This window comes from Carcharhinus amblyrhynchos, chromosome 9 (genome assembly GCF_965287045.1).
Source record: "Carcharhinus amblyrhynchos chromosome 9, sCarAmb.v2.hapA, whole genome shotgun sequence".
NCBI classification, from domain to species: domain Eukaryota; kingdom Metazoa; phylum Chordata; class Chondrichthyes; order Carcharhiniformes; family Carcharhinidae; genus Carcharhinus; species Carcharhinus amblyrhynchos.
The window spans coordinates 68,229,210-68,239,015 of record NC_137332.1 but is presented as its reverse complement, the minus strand read 5'-3'; positions in this window follow the sequence as shown (position 1 = coordinate 68,239,015).

Here is a 9,806-nt window from a genome sequence, read left to right as displayed (position 1 = left end):
ACTACATCTACCGATTCCTCTTAATCTAGTTTATTAGCTACATCCTCAAAAATTATGATAAATATGTCAAATTTAATTTTCTTTTATAAAACCATGTTGACTCTGTCTGATTATACTATGAATCTCAAAGTGCATTGTTGAGACTTCCTTGGCAAGAGATTCCAGAATTTTCCTGACAACTGATGTTGGGCTAACTGTCTGACAGTTCCCTTTTTGTATTCCTTCCTTTCTTGAACAGCCGTGTTATGTTTGCTGGTTTTGCTTAACACCATGATCGTATACATATTAGCTGGTGATTATCATGGAATTGGAACAAATTAAACCAAAGATTTAAGGAAAGTCTGCAGAATTTATCCTAAGTGACAACACATCAGAATGAATAGCTACCAGTCAATCAACTTAATTGACCATTTAATAAATTCCCTGGTTGTACCTGGTCAGATTGAATCTTTTTTCCAATCTGCAGGTGCTCTGAAGTTCTGTAAGAGCAACAATTTTACCAACATGTTGTAGGATTGTTGTTGATGTCATCCCCTATTCCAAAGATATATACATATTACTATAGTCCCTGGCTTTGTTTTAAGCTCTGTTAAAATGTTTATCCTGTGCTGTATAGTGACAGCATTGTAAATAACATGCTAGCTTATCTTCACCTGCAATTTTTATAACTTAAAGTACCTGTTTACAAAATGACCTATTTATATAGATGTGGGTTTCTTGTCTGGCTGACAATTTTCATGCATTCCACGTATAAATCCTTAAAATATTATACCTTGTTGAATGAGGTGTAACAGAGTTTATAAGTTTATAATTACTGCTGAACAATTTCACTGTCCCCCAAAACCTAATTTCATATTTGTGGAACGTCAAATGTGTGATAATACATTTCCCCTATTAGAAATAATAGTTTTTATAAGAAAGATGATGGGCAGAATTCTCCAACCTTGTCAGCGGCTGGGATTCTCTGGTCCTGCTGCTGGCAATGGAGATTTGGCTTAGCACCAAATTCATCATTCTCACAGCAATGGCAGTGAGTGTGAGACCAAAGAATTCCAGCCATGTTTCAGCTCCTACATTAATTTCAAGTGCATGTCCCAAACAATTATTTCAGTGTCTGTAAAAATGTAATTAAGAGGGAAACGTTCAGTGCATTTCACTTCCTGGTTTGATTTCTGTGAGAATACTTCAATGCAATTGGCTACTTATGCTGCTTGATGACATGTTTGTTGTTACACACGTGGAGATCCTCATAACTTGGCGACAGGTTCAAATTAATGTCGGGAAAAGGGAGATCCAGCAACAGACATTCCTTCATCTTTTTAGATAGCTTTTGTTCAAGGTCAGTGGCAAGCATCATCATGTTTACTGCTGTGCAATCATGCAAGACAAATGATCATTTCAAGCTACCTGCAAACGTGCCTGATATGCAGTTTCCTTTTGTTTTGCCTCAGACCAAAACAGAGGAATGTCTAACTAAAAACGGTAACTTCTGCCCTGGTCAATTGAAAGGCTGCCTGAATCAATTTTCACTTTGTGAAAGCAGCATAGAAATAGCTCAAACATCTTTGCAATATGCACGCATAATGCAAAATTGCCAAGATTAGGAAGAATTCCATGATTACAATTAGGTCATAAATCATTCCAAACAGGAAACATCAAAGAACAGTTTAACACACACCAATCAATCAGCCTAAGGTTCTAACTTACACTAATGGAAATGAAATGGTTTTAATTTAAGCACTTATTATTTTTGTATAATTTGTTTCATTGTTTTATGTGGTTTTATGCTCTAAGATGAATGGCAGCAGGAAATTTACAGGGAAGGGTGGAAGAATGACAGGATCATGCTAAACTCCTTGGCTTGGATTTGCAATCAACTTCTGAGTTATTGCCTGATTTTATCTTGTATACAGTAACCAAAAAAATCAGCACAACTGGCCTGCTACAGAAAAGCTGACCGATACCAGTATGTTAACAATTCAAAAACAGCCTTCAACGTGAAAACAAAGAAGTAGACTGAAAGTGTAATGGGAAATGGGCTAAGAACTAATGCTGACATTAGGTGGGTGCCAGAAGTAGGAAAGATACCTGCCATGTGAGTCACAGGGAAGCAAGAGGTGACCGACAGAGTTTAATGTGACTCAGATGCAGCAACAAAACTCATGGATTCCCCAGAGGAAGGCAGGTGGGAAACCATGAATGTCTGCATTTCTCACATCTCAGCATGAGACCCAGGGATGTAGCATGGGGCTGCCTCACTGCCCTGACACCAAATGGCACCAAAGATCATTTCAGATGCCACTGCTGCCTGCCTCCCAATCAACACAAAGGCAATGGCTATCACTGGAAACAAATGCAGAATGTAATAGCTGATTAAGCTTTCTCTACAAAGTACATCTCTGCACGCACCACCTTTTGGCTTTGCCACCAAACAGCTGGACAAGTCACTGACAACCAACAAGCCTGGGCAGGCCACTGGATCAATGGAATCTTCCAGAATTTTTCAAGAACAAGGACCAAAATGGACGGGAATTGCTGGATAAACTCAGCAGGTCTGGCAGCATCTGTGAAGAGAAAAACACTGTTAATGGCTGGATTTTACCATCCAGCCTGCCACAGGAATCAAAGAGGGCGAGGAGTAAAACATGGAAACGTTGTTGACCTCTGGCAGGATTTTATGGTTTCAAGACAAGTAAGGTTATAAACTTCTGCCCATTGTTTCGACTCCATATGACTCGAGTCCATATGAGCTCTGGGTACTGCCCCCTAGCATTGCCAGGGCATTGCATGCTGGTACTGCCCCCAGCACTCAGAGGGCAGTGCCCAGGTACTCTCTCCCCACTGAGCAATGCATTCACCTGATCTTCTCTGGGGGGTCTGCCCATCAGTTGCCCCAGTTGTAAGGAACCTGTTGACATTCACAAAGTGAATGGATTATCTAACGGGGGGTGAGATGATCCACATAAGGGTCTGATAATGAGATTCATATCTATTATGAGGGTGTTCCTCATGGTCAACATTGGGATTCCTGTTATGTCACAGGTCGGGGGACAGGAACAATTGTGGCGAGTTTGCCCACTGAAGTAAAATGTGATTTGGGCCTCTCGCAAGATTTTCCACTCCCATCACCAAATATGCCAAAAATGATGGGATCAGAAAACCTTGACCTTAGACTTACCAGCATCCCATTGAGCAACTCCGTGTTTATCTGTGTTAAAGGAAGCCAATCACAAATGCTCAACAATGGTCTACCATAGGGGTCAGTGTTTGCACCAGCCCCTTTTCAAGATCTATACTGTGGGCATTCTCTGCACCAAATCCCAGAAGGCCATCTATGCGGGTGACATAGCACTGCTGTTGGAGACATCAGTACCAGAGAAAGAAAATGGGACAATTACTCAGATAATGAGCCATCTCTGCCTACATACACAAAGACCTGGACATCATTCAGGCTTGTATTGATAAGTAGCAAGTAAATTTATGCCAGGCAATGATCATCTCAAACAAGAGAAAATTTAACCATCTCCCCATGTCATTCAACAAATTACCATTGCTGCATTCCCCATCATCAATATCCTAGGGTTTATCATGAACCAGAATCTAACGGAGGGGTGAGATGATCCGCGTAAGGGTCTGATAATGAGATTCATATCTATTATGAGGGTGTTCCTCACGGTCAACATTGGGATTCCTGTTATGTCACGGGTTGTTTAATATAAACACAATGATTAAAATAGCACATCAAAAGCCTGGAATTCTGTGATGAGTAAGTCACCTCCTGACCCCGCCGTCTACAAGGCACAAGTCGTGAATCTGATGGAATATTCCCCATTTTCCTGAATGACTGCAGCTCCAGCAAAATCAAAAAACTCAACACTATCCATGACAAAGAAGCTCCCTTCATTAGTACTCCATCGACACGACCCTTAGACATTCGTTCATTCTATCACTGACACACAGCGGCAGCATTGTGTACTATCTACTAGATGAGCTGCAATAAATCAACAAGGCTCCTTCAATAGTACCTTGCAAACCCACAACTTCTGCCACTTAGAAGGAAGAGGTCAGGAGATGCATGGGAACACAAGCCTCTGCAAATTCTCCACTGAGCCACACAGGATACTGACTTGGAATTATCTTGCCATTGCTTCACTGCTATTGGGTCTGAAACTCCTTTCCTTAACAGCATTGTGGGAGTATCTAGACCAGATGGGTTGCATCCCTTCCAGAAACTCACAATTGCCTTCTCAAGGGCAGTTACTGACGAGCAACAAATGTTGGCCTTGCCAGAAATGCTCACATTCATTCATGAATAGAAGACTTAAAAGCTTACCAACAATCTGGACCTGCTGGAATGCTACTTCCAGATCCACTGCTCTCCACAGTCTCAGCTATTGTGGGCAACAGGTTTGCCTTGCTCTAGGACTGCTGTGGTGTGTAACTGGCAAAGAGTTCTATGGAATTTAGTCAGTGAATTGTAAATGGTCAGCATTCACAATGCAAAACTGAAGCTCGTTGCTTTTGACATCGAAATAACTCCCTCTCCAACTTGGAAGCTTAGCAATTCCACTGCCAAGATCATGTCAAAATCAGTAAATTTAGGGCCTTAGTGACTCTAGGACAGTGCTGAAGGGTAGGCAACCGTGGTGTGAGTAAACTTAAGTAAAGGTTACTCACATTTTCAGCTCCTTAAGGGATTTCAGCCCCTTTGTTTCAGCCCCATCTTCAGATAATCCTCCACTATTAATGAGTGTAAGCATACGTCCTGAACATTGTGAGTAAAAACAGGAGAAAAATTCTAAACTCATTGAAAAAGTCCTACACTTTTCATTCTTTTTTAACATTAAACTTCTTAATCACAGCATTTGTTGAAGGTAGAAAAACAGCAGTCTAACTGGGAGCTGGGAGGACATGTGGTGAAATCTGTCGGATTACATCCACCCAGAGTATAGAGCTCGCTAACTCCTTCAAGCTCATTGCTCCTGTATGGGGAATATTTCCTTTTCATCCGTGTGTAGAATTGTAAACATGCTTGGCATTTATATGTTACACATGGAGGCATTTGTCCCCCCCACCCTTGATATCACTAAAACAGTTAAAAATGACAGAAACAATTCATTTATCTACAAAAGAACATAATCTGACCAAATCCCACTGGAATTAACGATGAGACACACAGCACATAATCACTTCCTGCAAGCGAGATCAGTGGGATTATTAGGGCATTCTGAAAATAACAAACAGAAATACTTCGTGTACTTCTGTTTGTTATTTGTATACTTCCCAAATTGCCTCCCTACTTTGAGTCTTTCCAAAGTTAACTAAATGATCACTGTTACCCTAAATGTTGAGCCTAGTGAGGAGTCTAACGTTGCCTGACTCTCTAGAAACAAAAGGTGGAATATCATGGCCATTCACGCTGGCAGAATTTCCTCATACTGCTGCAGTGAACGGAGATTTGGCTGGGTATCAAACTCTCTGATCTCGCTGCAGCAGGACCGTTTCCGTGAACAGCTGGTAAGATTGCACCCAAAATCTTTTGACCAGACAGTCGAATTGGTCAAAAATCATTTTAACCCCGATCCTCAGTCATTATTTTGAAGTATAAATTTAATTGAGCAGTCTGGGAGCCAGGGGAGATAGTCGCAGGTTTTGTGGCCAGATTGAGAGGGTTAGCAGAACACTATAAATTCAGCCCAGCTTTCAGAGAAATGTTAAGAGACCGTTTGGTCTCATCGTACAAAAGAAGTTACTGGCTGAGACCAAAATCTCTTTAGAAAAAGCTGTGGTGTTGGCCCAGGCCTAATGGCCCGAGGTTGGCTACAGCACATAAAATTAGATTGTTTGTAAATATTAAACCTATGAGACAGAGATTTCAAGTGTTGCTATGTAAATATTCTGAGGTTTCCCAAAAGGAGCTGGGACAAATAAGGAGGGCGAGGGGGGCTAAAGCCAAAACTTATCCAAATCCTGATGCAATGCCTAAATTTTTTCAGGCCCACCTACTGGTTGGGAGATTTAGGTATGATAAAACCTATACAATTCTCTGAATGGGCTGCACCCATGGCCTGTTTCCTCAAGTAGGGCCATACTGTCAGAATTTGTGCAATTAGAAACTAACTGTCAATCGAGGAGCTCAGATAGACAGATACCCCATTCCTAGAATTGAGGACTTTGACGCCAAATTAACTGGGGGTTTAAAATACACCAAGTTAGACTCAGTCACACCTGTCAGCAGCTGGAGTTGGGTGAAGATTCCCAGGTATAAGTTACTATCAACACCCACAAGGGGCTATACCAGTATACTTGTTTACCTTTTGGAGTCTCATCGGTCTGTGCCACTTTCCAGCATACAATGGAAAGTTTATTACAAGGCATCCCTGTTGTAGTGGTTTATCTCGATGACGTCCTGATTACAGGACCCTCACCTGAGGAACACAGATCAAGTTTAGAGGAAGTTTGAGAAGATTTAAAGAAGCAGGTGTCCGTTTAAAAGAACTTTCCAGATGGATGATGTTACGTGCTTGGATTTTAGAGTGGATGCTAAAGTTTTGCATCCTTTGGAAGATAAAGTTGAAGCCATTAAGGAAGTTCCACAGCCGAAAAACTGAATTAAAGTCATTGTTCAGGGTTCTGAATTATTATGGTAGATTTGTACAGAATGTGTCCACAATTGTTCCCCATTTCTCTGGTTTTTAAAGAAATGTCAGCATTAGAGATGCTGAGAAAAACCAAAAAGAAGCGTTTACAAAAATAAAGCAGACCTTGCAGACGTCTGCTTTGCTTGTACACTTTGATCTAATCAAGCCATTGGTAGTTACCTGTGCTGCATCACCGTATGGAGTGGGAACAGCTTTGTCCCACAGGATTTCTGATGGAGTAGAAAGGCCAATTGCTTCTGTATTGAAAACATTATCAGATGTGGAAAAAAGTATTCCCAGAGAGATAAAGGAAGTTTGGCAGTAAGTTATGGGGTGAAGTTTCATGAACATGAAGACATTTCAAGATGGTATCAGGACACAAACTGTTGTTAGGTTTCTTCAGAGAAGATAAGTCGATGCTGCCAACTGGCTCGGCAAGGTTACAGAGATGGGTTGTATTGTTAGCATACAGTTATACGTTCCAGGGTCGCCCAGGGACACAAACAACAAATGCGGATGCACTTAGCCATGTGTCTTTACTGCAGACAATACCTTCACCACTGGTGAAATAGGGCTGGCACTACACCTAATAGAGACTTTACTGGTCTCAGATAAACATGTAAAAACGTGAACTGAAAGAGACCCAGGGCGAGATTTTCTGGTCCAACATGTCACGAGAAGCATAGCGCACAGGACAGAAAATTTAGCAAACGTTTTAAAGGTCCACTGACCTTGGGCAGGAATTTCCAATCTTGGGGCACATGCAGCTGGAAAATCCCACCCTCAGTATTATCAAAAGTTAAGAAGATAGTGATGCAAGAATGGTGATTATGATAGGTCAAAGCTACTTAAATGCTGCCAGCAGAGAAGAACAGAGATAATATGTGAGGACGGCATGTTATTGTGGGTGGCTTGTGTTATAATGTCACCTCCAAGTGAGATGACTCTTAGTTATAATGTCACCTCCAAGTGAGATGACTCTTATTACAGGAATTGCACAATGCATGTCTGAGGCAAAGCAGCATGAAAGCACCTGCCCAAAGTTTTGTTTGGCGCCCAGACATAGATAAAGAATGGTCAGCCACTGCACTAGTTATAAAGCCCAACAGGCACTGTTGCCATTGTAAATATGCATCCTTCGGCGTGGCCAGGTAGGCTATGGGCAAGAATACATGTAGAATATGTAGGGCCATTCATGGAACGTATGTTTCCCATCTTAGTACTCACACATTCTAAATGGTTGGATGTCCAATTGATGATGTCCAATTGATGTCCAATGCCACTGCCACCGTTAACAAATTAAGACAGATTTTTGCCATCCCAGAAGTCTGAGTGTCCGGCAATGACACATCTCTCACAGCGGCGGAGTTTCGTAAATTTGTCAAATCAAATTGTATTCAGCATACTATGTCAACATCTTACTACAGTAAGAAGCCTCACAACACCAGGTTAGAGTCCAACAGGTTTATTTGATTGTAAACGCCACAAGCTTTTGGAATGCTGTCCCTTCATCAGGTGAACTGTGTTTACCCCAGTCCTATGCCAACATCTTACTTCCCAGCCTCCTATGGGGTAGTGGACTGAGCTATGCAAATGTTCAAATCATTGATGAAGAAACAATTAATAGGCCTTTACCTCCCCGTATGGCTAGTTTCTTGTTGTCAGACAAGACCATGCCAAATGTGATCGTAGGGGTTATGCCAGCTGAGTTATTAATGAGATGCTGCTAACAGACACGATGGGTTTTGATCATAGAAGCATAGAATCCTACAGTGCACAAGGAGGGCATTTAACCCATCAGATCTGCACCCACCACAATCCCACCCATCCTTCCCCATAACTACATGCATTTACCCTAGCTAGTCCCCCTGACCTTAAGGGTCAATTTATGATGACCAATCCATCTCACCCACACATCTTTGGACTGTGGAAGGTAACTGGAGCAACCAGAGGAAACCCATGCAGAAACAGGGAGAATGTGCAAACTCCACACTTCCCAAGGATTTGAATCCAGGTCCCTGGCATTGTGAGGCAACAGTGCTAACCACTGTGCCATCGTACCACCCCAATGATATTCCCAGATTTGGCTGGAAGGTGATGGCTAGGCAAACCTCCCAGAGAGAAAATCACAACTCACGGAAAAAAAGGACGGAGTTTTCCAAGTAAACGATTGAGTTGAGGTCAGAAACTTTGCAGCAGGACTGACATAGGTCACTGGAGCATCACTCAGAAGTGAACATTCTGTTGCTGGGCAAAGATAAAATCTGGAGTACTGAGCCCAACCCCTCCTCACCATCCCCACCCCCCCCTTCAGCCCTCTCCCCCATGTGTACAATGAAACAGCATTTCCCCCCATATAGACTTGCACAGATCATAGATATAATAACCCCATTATTTATAATGAGGCAGAAAAGGAACTGGGGCTCTTGCTCATGGGAGTGGAACTCAGGAGTGCCAGGAACACAGAGTTCCTGTCAAATTAATTGTCACTGTCATTTTTTATTCCCTGTCTCTCACCCTGTCAGGCTTGAAAGTCAGTGGTAGTATTCTGTAGCATAAGAGGACCCATGACAAACATCGTAGGTTGTGGGAGGGCCAGAGTTAGATTGACAAGTAGCAGGGAGAGGGGGGATGGTAGGGTAGCTGGCGGGGCGGTTGATGGATGGTGGCAAAGGTTTGCTTGTGGAGCCTTGGAGAAGCACTCCTGCTTTTCTTGGCTCACATGCAGTGCTACTGAAAGTCCTTACCAGCTGTAATTAAAAACAGAAAATACTGGAAATTCCCAGCAAGTCTGGCAGCAACTATGGAGAGAGAAGCAGAGTTAACATTTCAAGTCAATGACCTTTCATTGGAATTATGAGGATTGATACTCCTATAATGAGATTCCTGTTACAAGAAGCTGTCTTTGTAATGAATGTGGAATGTATTTTTGGGGGGTACTTGCTTACATGGGTTTCTCTCTTTATTCTGGTGATAACACTAATCTATTCTACATATATTGCCAAACAAAATTGGTCACACCGTGCATACACGGTGACTTATGAGATGGTGCTTACTTTAGTAAGATTGAAATTTGACCTCCCTAGTTCCCAATGAAGAACGAGCAGTGCCCAACATGAAGTGACCAGTCAAAATTGGACCTCGAATAGCCTGAACATAAAGATG